This window comes from Elgaria multicarinata, chromosome 1 (genome assembly GCF_023053635.1).
Source record: "Elgaria multicarinata webbii isolate HBS135686 ecotype San Diego chromosome 1, rElgMul1.1.pri, whole genome shotgun sequence".
Taxonomy (NCBI): Eukaryota; Metazoa; Chordata; class Lepidosauria; order Squamata; family Anguidae; genus Elgaria; species Elgaria multicarinata.
The window spans coordinates 51,488,477-51,506,464 of record NC_086171.1 but is presented as its reverse complement, the minus strand read 5'-3'; the positions used below and the strand labels follow the sequence as shown (position 1 = coordinate 51,506,464).

Sequence of the window (17,988 nt, the reverse complement as noted above, 5' to 3'; positions counted from 1 at the left end):
CAGGGCCAGTAAATCGGATAACAATTATTGACACATAAATAAACATGCAGAATTGTAGTTGCAGAAGGCCAGAGAGTGAAGATTAACTTCTCCATTTCGCCCAGAAATAGTAATCCCAACTGCCTTCCTGACCCCGGGGCAGAGCAAGACTTGCCTCCCACTCCCTCACGAAAACCCCCTCAGCACACTCTTCACCCTCCGCCCCAAGGGCGAGTGTGAGGGGTAAAAAATTATATCGACCCTTCTCCTCCCCTCCTGGCGGATTTAAGATGTCAGTCAGTCGCGTAAAGACCTTCTCTCTTGGCCCCGGGGAGGCTCTTGAACAGGCCGAGGCGAAGGGGGCAGTCCTTGAGTAGCCATTTCTTTCCTCCTCCTCCCGAAACAGCAACCACTCTTCTGCTTGCGTGGACCAGCCGGCGGGGAGGGCGCAAGACTTAGGCAAAGGTAAGCCGCCGCCGCCGCCTGTTGCATTTCCTGTCAGGAATGGGCGCGCGCTCTTTTTTCCTCCTTGCTAGAGCATCTGCTCCCGCGGCGATCGTTTATTCCCGACGGTGGTTTGGCTGCTAGGCTCACGGAAAGGGCTGGGCTGGTGACTGGGAGAACCAGCCGGCTTTCAATGTTGCATTGAACATCTATGCAAACGGATTGAATTAGTGGAGGCAGGATCTGCCCCTTCTGTAAACTGCATCGTTGCCTAGTAATCTCCCTCCCCCCACCCATATACATCTTTTGAAGTTGCTGTGCATTGATAAAAATGGAACGCACGGAGGAAGCTTCGGTTGAAGGAAGGGAGTAGGAAGGTGCATTAGGGGTGGGTGGGTTTCAATTTGGCGTCCAAAAAGATTGCTGCTCACGCGGGGTACGAAAAGATATCTTCCATCGGGGGTAATATGGATGCAGATTTCCCCCCTCCTCTAAAATCGAAGTCCTCGCCTCCTCCCCCTCCCCCACACCGGTGCATTTTGAAAACTGACTGAAGAGAATTGATCTGCGCATATACTATTTCTGAGGGAGCTTAGAAAGATAAAGCTGCATCATTTAAATAACCAGTTTTTTTTTTAAAAAAAGAGAGAGAGTGGAAGGGAGAGAGATTGCAGACGTGTGGCTGCAATCTCCCCTTCTATACAATTTTGTGTTTTTGCATGGGAATGGGGAAAAACCCTGCATTTTCTATAGCAGCCTCCCTCAACCTGACGCCCTACAGATGTGTTGGACCACAAGCCCCCATCAATCCCAGCCAGCGTGGCCGTTTGGACTACAACTCCCATCGTCACCTGGCTGGGGCTGATGGGAGTTGAAGTCCAGCACATCTGGAGGACGCTGGGTTGGGCGAGGCTGTTCTACAATCCAGCCAAAGTAGAACATCTGCCGGGGAGGGGAAGGAGAGAGGTGCCTAAACGACAAGCAAAAGCTGGGGCCGCGAGAGCAACAGGAGCATGAGTTTGCTGAGCGTCGGTGTGTGTGTGGTGGTGGTGGTGGTGAATCTGCAGAAAAACTGGTCGAAAGGCTGGGTTAAGAGGAGAGGTTTAAAGCCGGAAGAGTAGGAAGCTAAAGCCTGACAGCAAATCTCTTTACTTTCAAGGGGATCGACTTCTTCCCAGCACGTTTAGAACTAATTTGGGGCTGCCAGATCTAGTCCGAGAGAAGTGAAAATCCAAACCAACGGCGGAGCTTGCACGGCACAGCAACGATGTGTGCTGAGACAACAGAGCGCCCGACATGGCAGGGCAGAGTCGAGTCCTGGGTCGGGATGGCAGGATGGACAGAGGAGCCCCCATTTCCTGTGGGGGGGGGAGGCGAGGCGAGGGATGCCCCCGTCGGAAGGGCGCGTTGGAGGGGGCACATGGCCGCGTCACTTTCCTGCAGACGCTCCCAGGGGCAGGGGTGGGGGAGCCTCCCACGCCAGACGCTCGGAGTCCGTGACTCTCTTGCCGCACGTCCAGAAAAACTCCCGCTGCCTGGGTCGTGTCTGCACCGCCGAGCAAGTCATCTCCTTGATCGCAGAGGCTGTGCGCGCGCCTCGCCGGGCAGCGGGGATCGCGGTTTCCCCCGGAATACAAACGCCCCCAGCGGGTGGCGCCGGAGGGGGGAGGGGCGGCTACCGAATGCTTTTTAAGAGCCCTCCTAGATCGCGGCGGCGGCGGCGGCGGCGGCACCTGTAGAGCGCACGAGGCGACCGAGTCCGCCCCCCCCCCCCCGCCCCAACCCACCCTTCGCAGCAGAGCGAATCGAAGTCGCTCATCTCTACCAAGGCGCTGCTTTTGCCACGCCCGGGTTGCAGGACGCCGCGGCGGCCGCCGATCAGCATTCGGGGGGTGCGAGAAGCCAAGTACGCGAGCGATTGGGACGTGCCAGCCGGCTGGCAGCGCAACATGAGGCGAAGAGCGAGCGAGCAGCCGAGCCGAGCGGTGGGGAGCGCCTCGGCTTGCCTTGGGATTTTGCCACACTGAGCGGAAGGCTGGGGTGGGGAGAGAAGCCCTTAGCCAGGATCTGTTGCTACGGATCATGATGGGAAGGAGCGGCACTTCCTAAATGCCTCGCTTGCGGCTTCCCCGGGCAGGCGTGCAACAAATGGCAGCCAGAGCTGTGATCCGGGCTGCAGTAGCGGCAGCGGCGACTCCCAGGTGAGGCGCAAAGGCTCCGCTCTGCAAGCTGCAGCTCTCCATGCCTGCCTGCCTGCCTGCGCCTCGCCTTCCTCTCCTCCTGAGTCACTCCGCTGCTGCAACCGGTAAGGCACTCGGACGCCCCTCTCGTGTGTCTCGGGGGTGGGGTGGCGATCCGTTAGAAGAGAGCCCTCGCCCAACTTGGGATGCAGGCACGGGTGGGGTCTTCCCCCCTTTCCTTGGTCTTTGTACATTATTTCACCTAACTCCCTCGCCCCCTACTTGGGGGCTCCAGTATTGGAAGGGCAAGAGAGTGTGTTAAAAGATACACTGCGATGCAGGGGGGTAAACACACACACACGCACCTAAAGGCACACACACTCGCATATGCCTCAAAGGCGGTGAAATGCCCTGATCAGGACACTGTGGTCCTGCCCTTAAAATCTGAAATTTCATGGCTGTGAATAGGAAAAGGTGCAGAGATTCCAAGGAAGTGGAAACTGACATGGTGTATCTCTATGCATTTATATGTGTGTGTGCTCCCAAATTCCATACCTTTTGAAAAAGTCTGTGTATTCCCAGGCAGTCTTTTGAGAAAATGAGAACATAGCAATACCAAATAAAATGTGTTAATTGTGCTCAGTGTTTGCCTAACTCAGAGTGGGGTGGGGAAATGGCCAAACTACATAAGTAAACATAACACAGCAAAACCAAAAACGTCTTGCACCCAAGAAGTAGTGGAAATATAGCTAATTATATTTTTTCAGAAAACAAAAGTGTATTCTTGGAACTGCTTTAGATAATGATGCCGTGAAAGAAAGACATTGAACAGAAAACTTCAGATAAAACCAGCTCTGATGGTATTGCAACATTTACATGTCTTGCAAAGTCTGTGCTGTGGGCATGTTGAAAACGAGAATTTTTGGAACTTCTTTTGAGATAGAACTATTTGGATGCTTAACTTTAGCTTAAGATTTCCATTTTTTGACTGTAAATGACAGGTGCAAACTAGTGTGTGGTTTGGTGACAAAAAACAGAATAGATAAGTGGTGTTATAAATTGACCTCTTCCTTTTGGAAATCTCCCAGCATTGGGGCAGCATAGAAATGTAACAAATAATAAATAATACATTTGCTATACCTAATACAGTATCAATTTCTGATATTTTTATTAGGTCCAGTTTAGTACTAATCTTACTCAGAGTGCCAGAATAATTAAATAAATGCTTGAACAAATTCTGCACTCCTTTCCTCCCTCTCCATATGAGTAAAAGGCTGAATTTCCAATTTGCTGTTAAACTGGTAATGATACAAAGGGTGAAATCCAGGTCCATTAATGTCAATGGGAGACTTGCCAGTATCTTCAGAAGGATGTGGCTTGCACCCAAAATTAAATTTGAACTTGGTCCTCCTGACCTCTGAAGTCAACGAGCAATATCCCAGTTGACTCTCAACAGGGAAAAAAAGCAAGCTTCATCTCCAATCGAAATTTCCTTTGCCCTTGTACTGCTAATATGTTCTACCTCTCCAGAGACATTTAGCATTTTGTGGTGTTTGGAGCATTTAGTTTTCTTTATCTTGCAGGCAGTTTTGTAAAAACCATAATTTCATTTTTTGATACTGAGGAAGATGATGACTAGTAAGCCACATGTTGTGCCTGAAGGGAGGGATAATGGAAATAAAGACTTAATTGCAAGAAATAAAATAAGCATATATTCTGGTGATGAACGCAGATTCAGGATGAAGTAAGCAGAAGATGGAGCAGGAGTTGTTCTTTCCCTTCTAATGGGGAGTTGGCTAGAGACTAACCTGTGCCATAGGCCGGTTTGTTTCTCTCCTACCTTTCAATGTATATTGAACCTACCTAAGCCCCTTAAATGTCAGGCTGTGAAACGACTTTGGAAAGCAAGGCCATCTGTAACTGAGGACTTGTTTGTGTGATCAGTTATCCTGGAATCACAATCCATTAATTCACCTCAGCTGCTGGTTTGTTTACACATTCAAGGGATGAACTGGAGGATAGCGAGAGTCCTGAAAACATACAGTCAGGTTGAGCTCTTGACTTCCTGCTCTTTTAACCCAGGATAAGTGATCATATAAACAACAGCAGGATAATTATCTCTGCTGTGTAAACCCAATGGAGTGATTTGTTCCGTGCAAACATAGTGATGTTGTATGAATAACCTGAAATGATTAGTGAGGGTATATTGGTGAAACATTCTCAATTGACAACACCAAATTCCAGGGCCCTTGAGTCAACAAGCTCAGGGAGCTCTGAAGATTTGTTCGAACTTCACCCGTGTCTTGAAGACAATTAGAAGCCAAGTCATAATTTTTCATTTGAAGGCAAAACTTCTGGAGTGAGAAATTAAACATGATCACAGCTCCATTTGGGGCTAAACAAGATAATATACTAATGAATACTTAATGTGATTGCTTATGTTTGCAATCCCATAAATGTGCTTTGCCTTATTTATGGGAAACATGTATGGGTTGCGGTGGGATTATGAAAGAAAGAAGAATTTAGTGGGATGGTTATCGAATGAATGAATGAATGAAAGAAAGAAGACTGTCGTTGCATACAGTGCAATCCTATACATGTCTACTCAGAAGCTAGCACCATTGAATTCAGTGGGATCTGCACCCAGATAAGCGTGTATAGGATTGTAGCTAAACTTTGGCTATACCATGCCCTTCATTAGTTGGAGTATGTGAGTGCGTGCACTACAATAAGGGGAAAAGAGAAGAATTATTTAATAGAATTATTAAATTCACTTAAGAAATGTTTGCCGGTTCCTTAGTTTGACTTCATTGGCTCTAGGCTGATCAATATCTTTGCATGGATTTTATCAGGCTTTGGGCATTCCCTCCCCACCCACCCAGAAAGAAGGGAGGAAACTGATAATAAGATATATATATTTTTGGTAGAGGGTGTCTTAATGAGATTGTACAAAATATTTTGAATTAACTACTTGGAGAAGTTTCTAGAATTAATGGGTTGGATCCAGACCTTGAGTAGACCTATTTGAAATTATTGGAATTTAAGTCATGACTAAATTAGGGCTCATTGATTTTGATGGGTCTACCCTAATCTGGACCTAACCCTTGGGGAAACAATACAAAATCACATAATGTAATTTCCAAATCATTTGGAATTTACTTAGCAAACATGTAGTGAGAGCTTTGGCAAGCCTTTGAACAATTTTGTTAATAAAAAGTAATTTCCCTTAATCTGATAAGGAAGCAGGCATTTGTGTTCATCTCACTGAAAGTGCTGAAGAGTAGCTAGACACATTCATCAGCCAGGGAACACATGTAATGCTAATGAACCAGCTCTAGAAAGTTAAATAGATTGTTCATACTGTCCATTCTGTTGGGACCCTGGCTCCTCAAGCTTCATGGAAACAGATTTCATGGCCAAACCATGGTTGGTTGCGAGATCTACGCTTTCAGCTTGCATGCTTCCTCCCTCTTTCTCCCTCTGCCCTGCCCACTTATGCACTCTGATTTCTCCCCTCACTTCCTGGAACATGGGAACTATAGTTTGTTATTACAACTGAATTGATAAACTGTGATTACTGCAAATCTCAGTTTACCTCTAACCCTGACCTGGAAGCTGAATTTAGACAACTTTGGTCTAGGGGCAACATGGTCTGTAGTAACCATGGCTTGCCAATTCAGATATAACAGCATTTAATAGCTACAGTTAATCAACAAGAGTCGGACATGCAGCCCCACTGGCCAAATGCTGTTTACTAGGACATAGCATGTCATAGCAGAGCAGAGTTTCCAGTCAAAGAACATACAAACATAGATACATTTTTCATAGGAATGGGGGCCTATTGAGTAATTTTCTCAAGGAGAAATAAGAAATGCAAATTATACTTTCAAATTGATCATATTTGTACCCAAGCAGACAACCGGTGCCTCAGGGGCTTTACAGTCTGGCTCTATGTAGTGCATTTCAGGAAGAGATAGTGCCTCACAGATGTTTCCTTCTGCCTAGAAAAGTATGTCTAAGGAGAATAGTGTTCTCTACAGAGAACTGCCCATCGGTGAGGCCCATGTTACTTATGTTTACGTTTTCCGTGTTCACCCTGATATTGCATTCACTGAAAACTGATCTCTGAAAAGCACATAGAGTTGGATCCAGATTACATTAGTTGTGTTTTTTTCTTACTGAAAGCAATTGGATTTAAGTTAGGGTTTGCTAACTTGTCCCATTCACCTGACAGTTTAGATCCAACTCATAGCTTGGTGGAGGGGTAGCCAATTTTGTGAACCCATTTTGTTGATGCTCGTAGCTTTCAGATATGTCCACACTTTTCAGTTATGCCATTCGTCATATTTAGTTAAAATGGCAATAAGGTATTAATCCTGGTCCACGTGCCCCAGCATTGACCTCCTGTTTTTTGGGGAAAAGACTGATTCGAGGCATCTCCTTCCTTCCCCTTCCCCAGCAGGTGATCAGTACTGTCAAAATTGACAGCACCATCTGTTTGGCAAGGGAGATCTTTGCACATGGCAGCATGTGTACAGCATCAACAACATTTGAGGATCTTTGGATTGTGCTTGCTGTGTTCAAAGACAGTATGCACAAAGAATAAATTGAAGCTGTTCTGTGTTAAAAAGCATTCGTAATTTGTGAGGACATTTCTACATGTCTTTACAGGCAAACAAAACTTAAGTTAACATATCATTACTTTATATGGAAGTCATGACCAAGTACAAATGCCTCTTGTTCTAATCATCTATTTTTGTTCTGGTCATGCCCCTGTATCAAGTCAGTATAAAATATCTTTTCAGCCCCTTCCTCTTTCAGTTACAACTTCTACGTATTTGTGAGCATTACCCGATGTGAATTTCCAGGTCAAATTAACTGATAGTGTTTAACCATAACTCTTGATTTAGAGTGTTGTCAAGGCCAAAGCTTGTTATCGTGTTATTTAACAGTGACTAAGGGGAAAGCATTAAACGCTCAATGACTGGTGAATGCAATGGTTGTTTCTAATTATGGCCCAGTGACTCGCCATGCAGTTGTAGTTCTGTACACTGAGCTGGGCCAAAAATGTCTGTATTATGTTGAACCTGAAGGGCCCTGCATTGGGATAGGAGGGCAGGCCTGCACATTTTTGCCATTCAGCTCTCAGAAATATATCAGGTTTTATTCATTTACGTTCTTCCCATTACGGCATTTACGTGTTATTAGTGCTGTCATGAAAGCATGCCTCCTTCACAAGTGGTCAGAACTACAAAACTGTTGAATCCACCTGTTAAGGGAGAGGGCAATGTTGGCCAAATAATGAAATGGCTTGTTCCTCTCTCAGGAAATAGATGATTTACAGAATAAACAAGAAGGAGGGGATACATAGGGTGGCCACTTATGAATAGTTAAAAAAGATGACATGCATCACCAAAAGAGAGGATAAAAAAAGACACAAATTTGCATAAAATTTGCATATAAATTCAAATTTAGAAATAATTATTATAATTTAAATACAGTACATCACACTATAGTGGAGAAGACTGTGACCAGGTGACCTGGGTGCCTTACTGGGGCCCTTTCTACACCTAAGAGCCTTCGGGGAGGGAGGGGGGACGATCCCAGACTTACCTGCTTCCGGGACCATCCATAGGTGTCTAAACAGAAGCACGACATCCTGGAACAGAAGAGGGCCATTGCGCCTGCCATTTTCTTTTAAAGAAACAGGTGCTGGAGTGCACTTGTGCTCCAGTGAAAAGTAAGTTAAAAAGAAAGCCCCACCCTCGCTCCCCCCCAACCCCAATGTCTCTGGACTCCCCCAGGCCCGTCTCCTTCCCTCTGCTGACTCCCACTACTTGCGGGACCGCTGGCAAAATTGGGATAACTGGGCAACCAGTTATCCTGGGGAAATGGAGGGATCGTTCCTGCCTGCCCCCTGGGATCCCCTGTGTGTCATTTGGACACACAGGGACAATCCTGGGGGAAATCCAAGGTGTAGAAAAGGCCTTAGTCTGCTGTCCAGGTACTATTGATGTGCAACTTCAAGGCTCCTGCTCTTCCTTCTGATGGTTCTTTATTGTTAAACTGGACTTGGACTGAATAGACCTTCTAATAGGGAATGCCTTCAAAAGAGAGGAATGTTCTCAGTTAAAGGAAACCTTTTCACCCTAAATCAGGCATAAGGAAGGTTGAGCAGATGTTTGGCTAGGAAAAGAGATGGTTAAGAGAACAATATGACATTTATCTACGGTGGCTAAGTTGTCAAAGTAGCAATCCCCAGGACTAACCACCATGCTTCTTCAATACCTTTTCTTTGGAGTTTCATCCTTGCTGTTAGTTGTCAGAGCCAAGAGACCTATTTTCCCAGGGCCTGGTCATATTAGAAATTGAACACACACTTCTTGCATTTTATAGCTCTGTGGTGCCTTGCTAAGGGCCCCCATTCTTTCTTCTTTTGCTGGAGAGAGAACACCCAAATAACATAGAAAGGAGAAAGCATCGCAGGTTCTTTGACTTTCTCAACCCCTGTTCATCCTGGCCAAGAGGGTGGGTGAGGCAGTCTGCAGTTATGCCAGGGATTGGCATTGGATCCTACATTTAATGCTCAGTTCTGGAACATGTGAATTAGCATCTCCTGTGCCCACAACTGTCAGTCCTTGTTCACCGATAATTAAAAGACGAGGATTTGGGGTGGACTTGAGCTCCAGCATCTTTCTTTTTATGAAATAATAAGTACTGATTTAGATGTCACAATATTTATTCCTGTTACAATGCTCCTTTAACAGATGGCCTACCCTTCAGTCATGCTGTGGCAGGATGACGGAATGTTCTGCTATTGTGAATGGAATCATATTGCTGTTTGCTGATGGGTTATTCACCTCAGCTAGTAGCATGTGTATTTTTAACAGTGACATACAGCAGCCATATTTTACTTATTTATTTATTTACAGCATTTATATACCGTTCCACATCTAAATGATCAAAAAAGATAAAAGAAATTAAACACCATGTTAATTTTTTTTTAAAACAACAACAACAGGGTAACAGTAAAACTAGCTGGTGAGTCTGTGGCGGCACCTACCCTCTGGAGGACCCTCCCTCGTGTGGTTCAGGAGGTGGAAAACATAATATCTTTTAAACACCTCCTGAAGACATACCTTTTTACACAGGCTTTCCCTGGTTTTTAATGTAGCTGGTTCTATATTGTCTTTTTACCTTTTTAATGTTTAAAATTTGTACTTGTTATATTTTATGATTTTTGGTTGTGCACTGCCCATAGAGCTTCAGCTGATGGGCAGTATAAAAATGTTATAAATAAATAAAATAAAGGAAGGTTTCCTGGAATAAAGCTGTTTTCATGAGGCGCCGGGAACAGCACAGTATTTGCTCCTGCCTGACCTCCAGAGGCAGGGAGTTCCATAGAAAGGGGGGCACCACACTGAAGGGTCTTCTCTGGGTAGATTCCAATTAGGCCATAAGTCCATGTGGAACCACCCGGAGCATCTACAGAGGCAAGAGACTTTTAAAACAAAGGTGAGGTTCAAGAGCCTGTGCCCCCTAGCAGTGGTGCAGCTAAGGCTGTTCCTCCATGCTGAAATCCAGGATGCAGCAACTTTTATTTTTAAAAACATTTTATAGTCAAGAGATGGGAAGGCAGCGGCCTCCATTTTATTCCTGTAGCCATGAAGGTGTTATGATTTAAGTAAGTTTAAAATGCAAATTTGCACATGCTCAGAGTATTTCTAAATCAGGGTTGGCAAACTGTTCATTTGTTGTCCTAACACGGGGAGGCAACCTTATGGGCCCATTTGGAAATTTGGGAATTTCCTGGACACAATCAGGAAAAGACTGGCATGGCTAATTATAAAGGACAAGTAACTAGCCCAGAGGTATTCATTGGAGATTTAGGTGACAGCAGCTAGAGGCCACCACTTCACATTGAACCAAAGTAGGCTGACCATATGAAAAGGAGGACAGGGCTTCTGAATCTTTAACACTTGTATTGAAAAGGGAAATTTAGCAGGTGTCATTTGTATTCAAGGAGAGTAAAAAATAAGCCAAAGGCAAGGGTGGAACCAAGGAATCTTCTACAATAATATTATTAGTAAAAGGGTTATTAAAGTGCTTGGCACTTGTCTTTGGCTTATTTTTTACTCCCCTATGGGGTTTTCCTTCTTTTCGCACTTGTTATTTGTATTCATGCAGCACCTGGTGAAGTTCCCTCTTCCTCACAACAGTTAAAGCTGCAGGAGCTATACTAGAATGACCAGATGCAAAAGAGGGCAGGGCTCCTTCAGCTTTAACTGTTGTGAGGAAGAGGGAATTTCACCAGGTGCTGCATGCATAAGAATGACATCTGCTGAAACTCCCTTTTCTATGCAACTGTTAAAGTTACAGGAGTCCTGTCCTCCTTTCATTTGGTCACCCTATCTTTGAAGCAATCCTAGCTGCCAGTAAGAAAATATTAAAATAATTTAAAGTAAAAATGGGAAGAGTAGGGTCCCTTGGTGGGCATGAAGGGAAGTATCTGAAGTGACATTACTGTCCACAGGCAGTACGTTGCCTATTCCTGCTCTAACACATCAGGAATATAGAAGCAATTGTAAAACATGGAATAGTGAGTGGTGGCAGGAGAAGAAAAATGTTGTGTGTTTCACAACTGAAGTAATCCACATGGCTCTCTAAAGGGCTTCCACAGTATAAATGGCAGGGGGAGGGGGGGAAATTAACTCAAATGAGCTAGAGGAACCATTTCCTACTGCAATCCTGGCTTTAGTCTGCTGGAGGACAAGCAGCTGTCGAGATGGCTCAGAAACTAGCATGTTTTCCAAATACGTAATCATGTCAGCAAGTTTGGATTGTTTAGTAAAGGTAACAGAGTGCCCTCATAAAGTTGTCAGAAGCAAGATCAGAGCTTTTCCAGGAAAAGAGTTTCATTGAGAAAGTTTAACAAAATGACAATTCAATAGTTAACTGTGAAGGCAAGGCTCCTGCAGCTTTAACTGTTGTGATGAAGAGGGCATTTCACCAGGTGCTGCATGCATACAAATGACACCTGCTGAAATTCCATTTTCTGTACAACTGTTAAAGATACAGGAATCCTGTCCTCCTTTCCATATGGTTACCCTAAACAGGCATTGAAAAGCAGACAAGAGAGGAAGAAAGAGAGAATTATACTTTCATGTGGTTTTGATTAGTTCAGGAACTGGAGAAAAGTTGGATATTTACAACTTTAGAAAGTCCCATACTAGCATATAGAAAAGTTTTCCCCAACCTTGATGTCCTCCAAATGTGTTGGGTTACAACTCTTGGCATCTCCAGCCAGCATGGAGCAAGAAATGTGCAAGTGCACTTTGTCCTAGGCCATAGCTAGACAGGGCAAAATCCTGGGGCGATCCCTGGGATCGTCCCTGTGTGTCCACATGACACACAGGAGATCCTGGGATCAGGGAGGGATGATCCCTCCCTTGCCCCGGGATCTCACCCTAGACTTTAGGCCCGCTTTTTCCGCTTGGGATGATCCTGAGACCGCAGAACACGTGGGCGGGCATCATGGGTTGTCCCGGTCCCTCACGAGGAGCCGGGACCCACGCACGGAGCGTAGAGTTCCTCAGGAGCTCTGCGCCCATCAAGGGGGGGGATTAAGTTTAATTTTTTTAAAAAAACAACAACCTACCTTCCTGTGCACGAGCATTTGTGTGTTCTTCTTTAAGATTTTTTTTTAAATGGTGGCTGCAACGTTCTTGCCTTCCGATGTCGTCGCAGGCTGCTTGTAAACAGAGGGGGAGATCTCACGATAAAAATATTGCGAGATTTTCACCCCTTCGTCCCGCTAGACTGATAGGTCAGTCTGCCCTCACTTGTTCTTACTTGCTCACCCTTTGCTCTTTCTTTGCCCTTGCTTGGGGCTCATCTACACCAAACAGCATATTCCACTATGAAAACAGTGTATAAAAGGCAGGAGCCACGCTACTGTTTTATAGCGGTATTGAAGTTGTCAGTGCAATTCAGTACCACTGTAAAGCAGTAGTGTAGATCCTGCAGTGCACTGCAATACCGCTATAAAGCAGTAGTGTGGCACCTGCCTTTTGTATACTGCTTTCATACCACTTTCAAAGTGGAATATCCTGCTTGGTGTAAATGAGCCCTTGCTCACCTTCCCAGACAAAATGTGGGTCTTTTGAGCCAAGATGCTCATGAAGGGACATACAGAATGGTAGCTGAATAGTTGCTCTCTGGCAACCAAAGTGAATGTAACCCACCAGACATGTATGGTGGACTGCTTGGTTGACAAGCTTCTCATTTTGTGCAATTCCGTGTCCTGCACTCTGGGAGGATCAAGTGGTAATTTTTTAATTTTTTTAAAAAAGATTTTCAATTCTGAATATGCTCCATACATATTATCTTCGTAAGTCTAGTAATAAGGATTGGAAAGCTAATTCTGGTCACCCCATATGGCAGGGGTGGGTGGCTGAGTGCTTGTTTGAGCAGAGTTCTGAGTCGCTGGGAGGCAGACCTCCAGCTCCTGCTTTAAACCACCACCAAGTAGATTACTAATGATTTATGATTCATTGATCTCACTTAATTGCATGTAGATTGCTATAGGATCACGACCTTAGTTAAAATGTCAACGTAGAATATTTGCCTTGCCTATCAGATTTGAAAGTCTCGTTTGGTGGAGATGGGCAAAGAATACAGTAGTACTCAAGTTGCTATTATCTTGCTGGGCAAAAGGGTTGGCCTTTACTTTCTCATCATTATTTCAACAAATTCCTGTTTGATTGATTAAATAAAAAACCCTATATCCTTGCAGGTGTCTGTTTGTGATGTAGAAGTGCACATTGGAACAGAAAGCCCCAGAACCAATAATTATAGAAATCTTTTGTTAGAGTTTCCCCTGAACAGTGAATTTGTGATTTAAGGGAGTGGATGCGAGGCAATAGTGAAAAACATATAAGTGTAAATGTACAATTGCTTCACTCTGCTGGAGTATAAAATGTACCTTGCAGACATCTGTCCTATTTGTCTTCAATTTCAGTCACTCTGTAATTCTATCAAGGGTTGATTCAAGGTAGGCTTCTTTCACGCCAGCTCTTTTCTTAAATTCTGGCTTCCTCTCAGACTTTTCCCTAGTGCTATGTATATCTCTTTGTACTTCCTCATTATATTCTCATCAGCTATGCCTTAGTTGCTAATTGGTCTCTAGGCACAACCATATCCAATGAAAGAGTTCTGCAAAGGAGTAGAATAAGGCTGTTGAAGGATCCTTCCTTGGCATATGCTCTCCTGAAGAACCCGACATACCAGTCAGAGGAGATTTTAGTATTATTATTATTATTATTTATTTATATAGCACCATCAATGTACATGGTGCTGTAGTGGTGCCAATATTCCGTTTCCTTAAGGTACTGTGGGGTATTTAAATAAGGAATACTGATGAGTGCTCCAACATAGAGCAGTGAAGGCAGAGAGAGAGAGAGAGAAGAGAACTTGGATAAGGAAAGAGAAAAAGCATAAAACCTGCAAATATTTACAACAGCAAAAAGGGGGGGGAGTTAAATACAATTATAATGACCATGATTCAGGTCAAAAGTAAGCACTTTTAAATCTAACTTTAGTGGTAGAATGAATATATATATATATATATATATATATATATATGTATATGAAAATAATGGGGCTGCTTATTGGGGCTGGATCATACCCCAGCATGTCTTAAATTAGCAATTAAACAAAGGTAATAGATTTGAATAAATCAGATATGCCCTCTAGTCAAGTATAAAAATAGAGACATTCAATAGAACAAAATGAGAGTCGTTAAGTAACATAGCCACAAATTTAGATCCCACTGAGGGAGCAGAGAATTGTGCACTGTGATACGATGCCTGCAAAACAAATAGTTTTAGATGTCTCATTCATACCAGGCCTACATCCCCAAGTCTCTAGGCAATCTGACTCATGGAAAAAAATATTTTGGACTCCAAATATGAGAGAGAGTGTAAAGCAAGCTGGGATATGAGCCCAGGTCTTTCATATTTATCTCCTTCTTTCTCGCCCATTTAAATCTAATATATCAAATCAAATCTATCTACCTTGTAATTCAGATATTTTGCTGCTACATAGGTAGATCAAGCCATAACATTCACTTCTCATTTCCACTGCTATTGCCCCATATGCAGACTATGGGGAGATGCCTCCATGTGGGTATGAGGACTGCATATCACATAGCTAGATGGGGTGATATCCTGGGGATCACCCCGGGATTGTCCCTGTGCATCCACATGACGCACAGGGGATCCTGGGAGCATGGAGGGATGATCCCTCTGTTTCCCTGTGATATAGCCCTACAGTTATAGCCCACTTTTTCCACGGTCTTGGGATGATCCCAAGCCTGCAGAATGTGTGGGCGGGCTTTGCAGTTTGTCCCAGCTCCTCACGGTTACTTGCGAGGAGCTGGGAGAACCACGCACGGGTTCTGCGCCCATTGGGGGTGGGGTGGGGGGAGTGGGAAAAATAGTTTTAAATTAAAAAAACGCTCTTCTCCTTTAAGAAAAAAACAAACAAAATGGCGGGCGCAACGTCCTGTTCCTCCAAGGTCGTTGTGCACCGCGCGTAAACGGGGAGAGCTTGCGATAACAATATCGCGAGATCCCCACCCCTCCGTCACGCTAAACCTGTAGGTCTAGCTGAGGCCTTAGTCTTAGCAGAGTTGGTTTTTTTTGTTCAGAACATGTGTCAAGACAATTTCAAGGTTGGGATCAGGGTAGAACTCCATTGTGACATCTAAGATGCCTTCTTCTCTTTGTGCCCCTCAGCCTAATTTGCAAAGCCCTCTACATTAGGGATGGGCAAATGAGCAGTGGTTGAAATTATCAGGATTCTGTGAACATTGTCCTGACTGTTGTCTTGTGTCTGATACCCATTTGCAGTTGCTGGCCACTCTGCGTAAATGGGGAAATTGCGCAAATTGAGCACCAATCGCATGTGAAATTTGCATAACTTTCCCCTGTTCAATTTGAGCAAGTTTCCGAAATTTACACACATTTCCTCCATATACGAAAGTGGGACTGATTCAGACTAAAGAGGAAATTTGTGTAAATTTTGGAAATTTGCGCAAATCAAATGGAAGCACGTGTTTGCCAATTTACGAATGTATTTGACAGATGTGCTCACATTTGAAGTTGTGTATGGGGCATGCTTGCATGTTTTTTTGTGCAAAAGCAAAATTCCCATACATCCCTACTCTGCATACAATCAGTTCAGACCTCAGGCAAGAACAATCTGTACCTTCCCTGGCAGCCTGCTGGGTGGGGAGAAAGGGGTGTGGGGAGAAAATGTATGGCAGACGTAGAAAATGTGATGGCAGAAAGAAAATAGGGCATGAACATTTGGCACTGGCACTGCCCACTTCTGACTTTGGCTCCACTCACTGCCCCCAACAGATTACCCATGCAGAAATGTGGCCCTCAAAAAAACAAAGGTTGCCCACCCCTGGTTTAACCCCCACATACTAGAAACAAAGCAATGCTAATAAAGCACAAAATCATTCAAGATTTTCAGTTTTATCTTTATGTCTTTATATATATATTATGTACATCTTTGTATTCTATATGGTGTTAGTTTGTTTAGTCCAATTCATGTTTGTTATGTAATAGTTCAGTATTTTGCTTTTTGTTCCTTTGATTGTTCCCTTAATTGTAAATAGCTGTTTTTTGTGACATAGATGAATTTTCATTTGTGTTCTTTATTAGCATTGTTTTGTTTTTGGTCCTTGTAAAGCTGGTGCCTTGCCCCCCCCCCCGCCCCCCCCCCCCCGTAGACATTTTTCCCGCTCCCCATGCATTTAGTGACTATGTAGAGGGAGAAGTAGGACCCTGCCTGCTGGCCTCTAGTATTTGGTGGAAGGTCTTAAAGGGGCACTGCCAGTAAACAGTGGTTCTTTTTGGATATTCGGCAGCAATGAGCACACCAATGGGTGAAGTAGAGAAGTTGGTTTAGCTAAAATAGGCAAATAAAACAAGAAAAAGCAAGGCACTACATTCAAAGTGTAAAACATACGTTCCTTCAGTGACTGGGAACTCTGTACTCTTATCAGAGATCATAAATCAAATAAGAGCAGTTATGAACGGTTCCAATCGCCTGGCCCTATGGTGAGGGTCTGAATTGGGAGGGTCCCAGGAAATCATACTCTATCCCCTTGTTCTCTCCCTTTCATTCTCCATTCTTGTAGACTGGAAAACAGCCAGCCTCAACAATCAGCAATCAGACAGCCCAACACAGGTAGCTTCTATCTCTGCTCTCAGCTGGCCTTGAGATTCTCTCATAGTCTTTATCTACCAGCTCGAGCACAGCATCAGCAGCCTCCACCCTGGGAACTAGCATAGCTACAGCCCCATCAGCTCAATAAACAGGCTTGATGGCACTCTAGACATGGGCAGGAGAATTCTGTGCCCCACTGGCTCCTCAATATACAATGGTCTTCCACATTTGCACTGCAAAACCTTCCCAAGATTAATGCATTCAAGTTCAAATATATCAATGGCACAGATTCCCATGCCATCAACATGCCATGCTCTCTGATTTTCTCCTCCCCTTATTTAGACCAAATATGGAGAGAGTCATAACCACAAATTAAAATTGCTTTGGCTGTCCTCATCACTCTTTCGTGTATCAGCTTTGCCACCAGGATTCTTGCCCAGGCATAATTTATCTTCACCCAAGGCAAATGAGTTGAAATTTGAAGTCTGCTGCATTGCCTTTCAAAAAGTTGTTTCAACGTTCACTGCTTATTAGAAAGATCCCTGGTTTTAGTTGGTTCCAAGACAAATTTCCTTGATAAAGTTTTATTTACCAGCCAGCCCTTTTTACTTCCTAACAGAAACACCCTAACAGACTCCCAAAGGTAATGGAGGGTAACTAGGATGAACTCTCTGTTGTTCATAATCAGGTGGCCAAGAATGACGTTTGTCACCCACATGGCATTTGCCATACCACTTGGGTGAGCCGCAGGAAGCAGCTCATGGCTGCTTCCCGGCTCCTAGTACCAACAGTCAAAAGGAATTGTGCAGCCATTAAGTATCTTTTCTTCCTTAATGTTTTTTTTTCAGGTAAGAAAAGGGATGGAAGCTGCTATTATTATTATTATTATTATTATTATTATTATTATTATTATTATTATTATTATTATTATTTACATTTATATACCGCCCCGTAGTCAAAGCTCTCTGGGCGGCTTACAAAAGTTAAAAACAGTGAACATTAAAAAGAAATATACAAAATTTAAAACCATAAAAAGCATAAAATACAAACAAAAACAGACACTATCCATTTAAAAACAACTATTCTGAGAAAACATTTGAGGGCTGCAAATTGATGATGACATTCTCTCCCCCACTCCCATGAA

At 43.9% G+C, this 17,988-nt stretch overlaps 1 protein-coding gene across 4 annotated transcripts in view; it reads left to right on the top strand.

Annotated features, from left to right (window-relative positions):
- The first annotated feature begins 304 nt into the window (after positions 1–304).
- LRRC3B (leucine rich repeat containing 3B) overlaps positions 305–17,988 on the top strand; it is a 66,547-nt gene continuing 48,863 nt past the window's right edge. For 2 of the 4 annotated variants that reach the window (XM_063147662.1, XM_063147641.1), the window contains exon 1: positions 305–444. The gene's annotated coding sequence lies outside the window, so the exon portion shown is untranslated. Of the gene's footprint in view, positions 445–2,517; positions 2,729–17,988 lie in introns of those variants that run through there. The other 2 variants (XM_063147670.1, XM_063147648.1) reach the window with 1 other exon arrangement.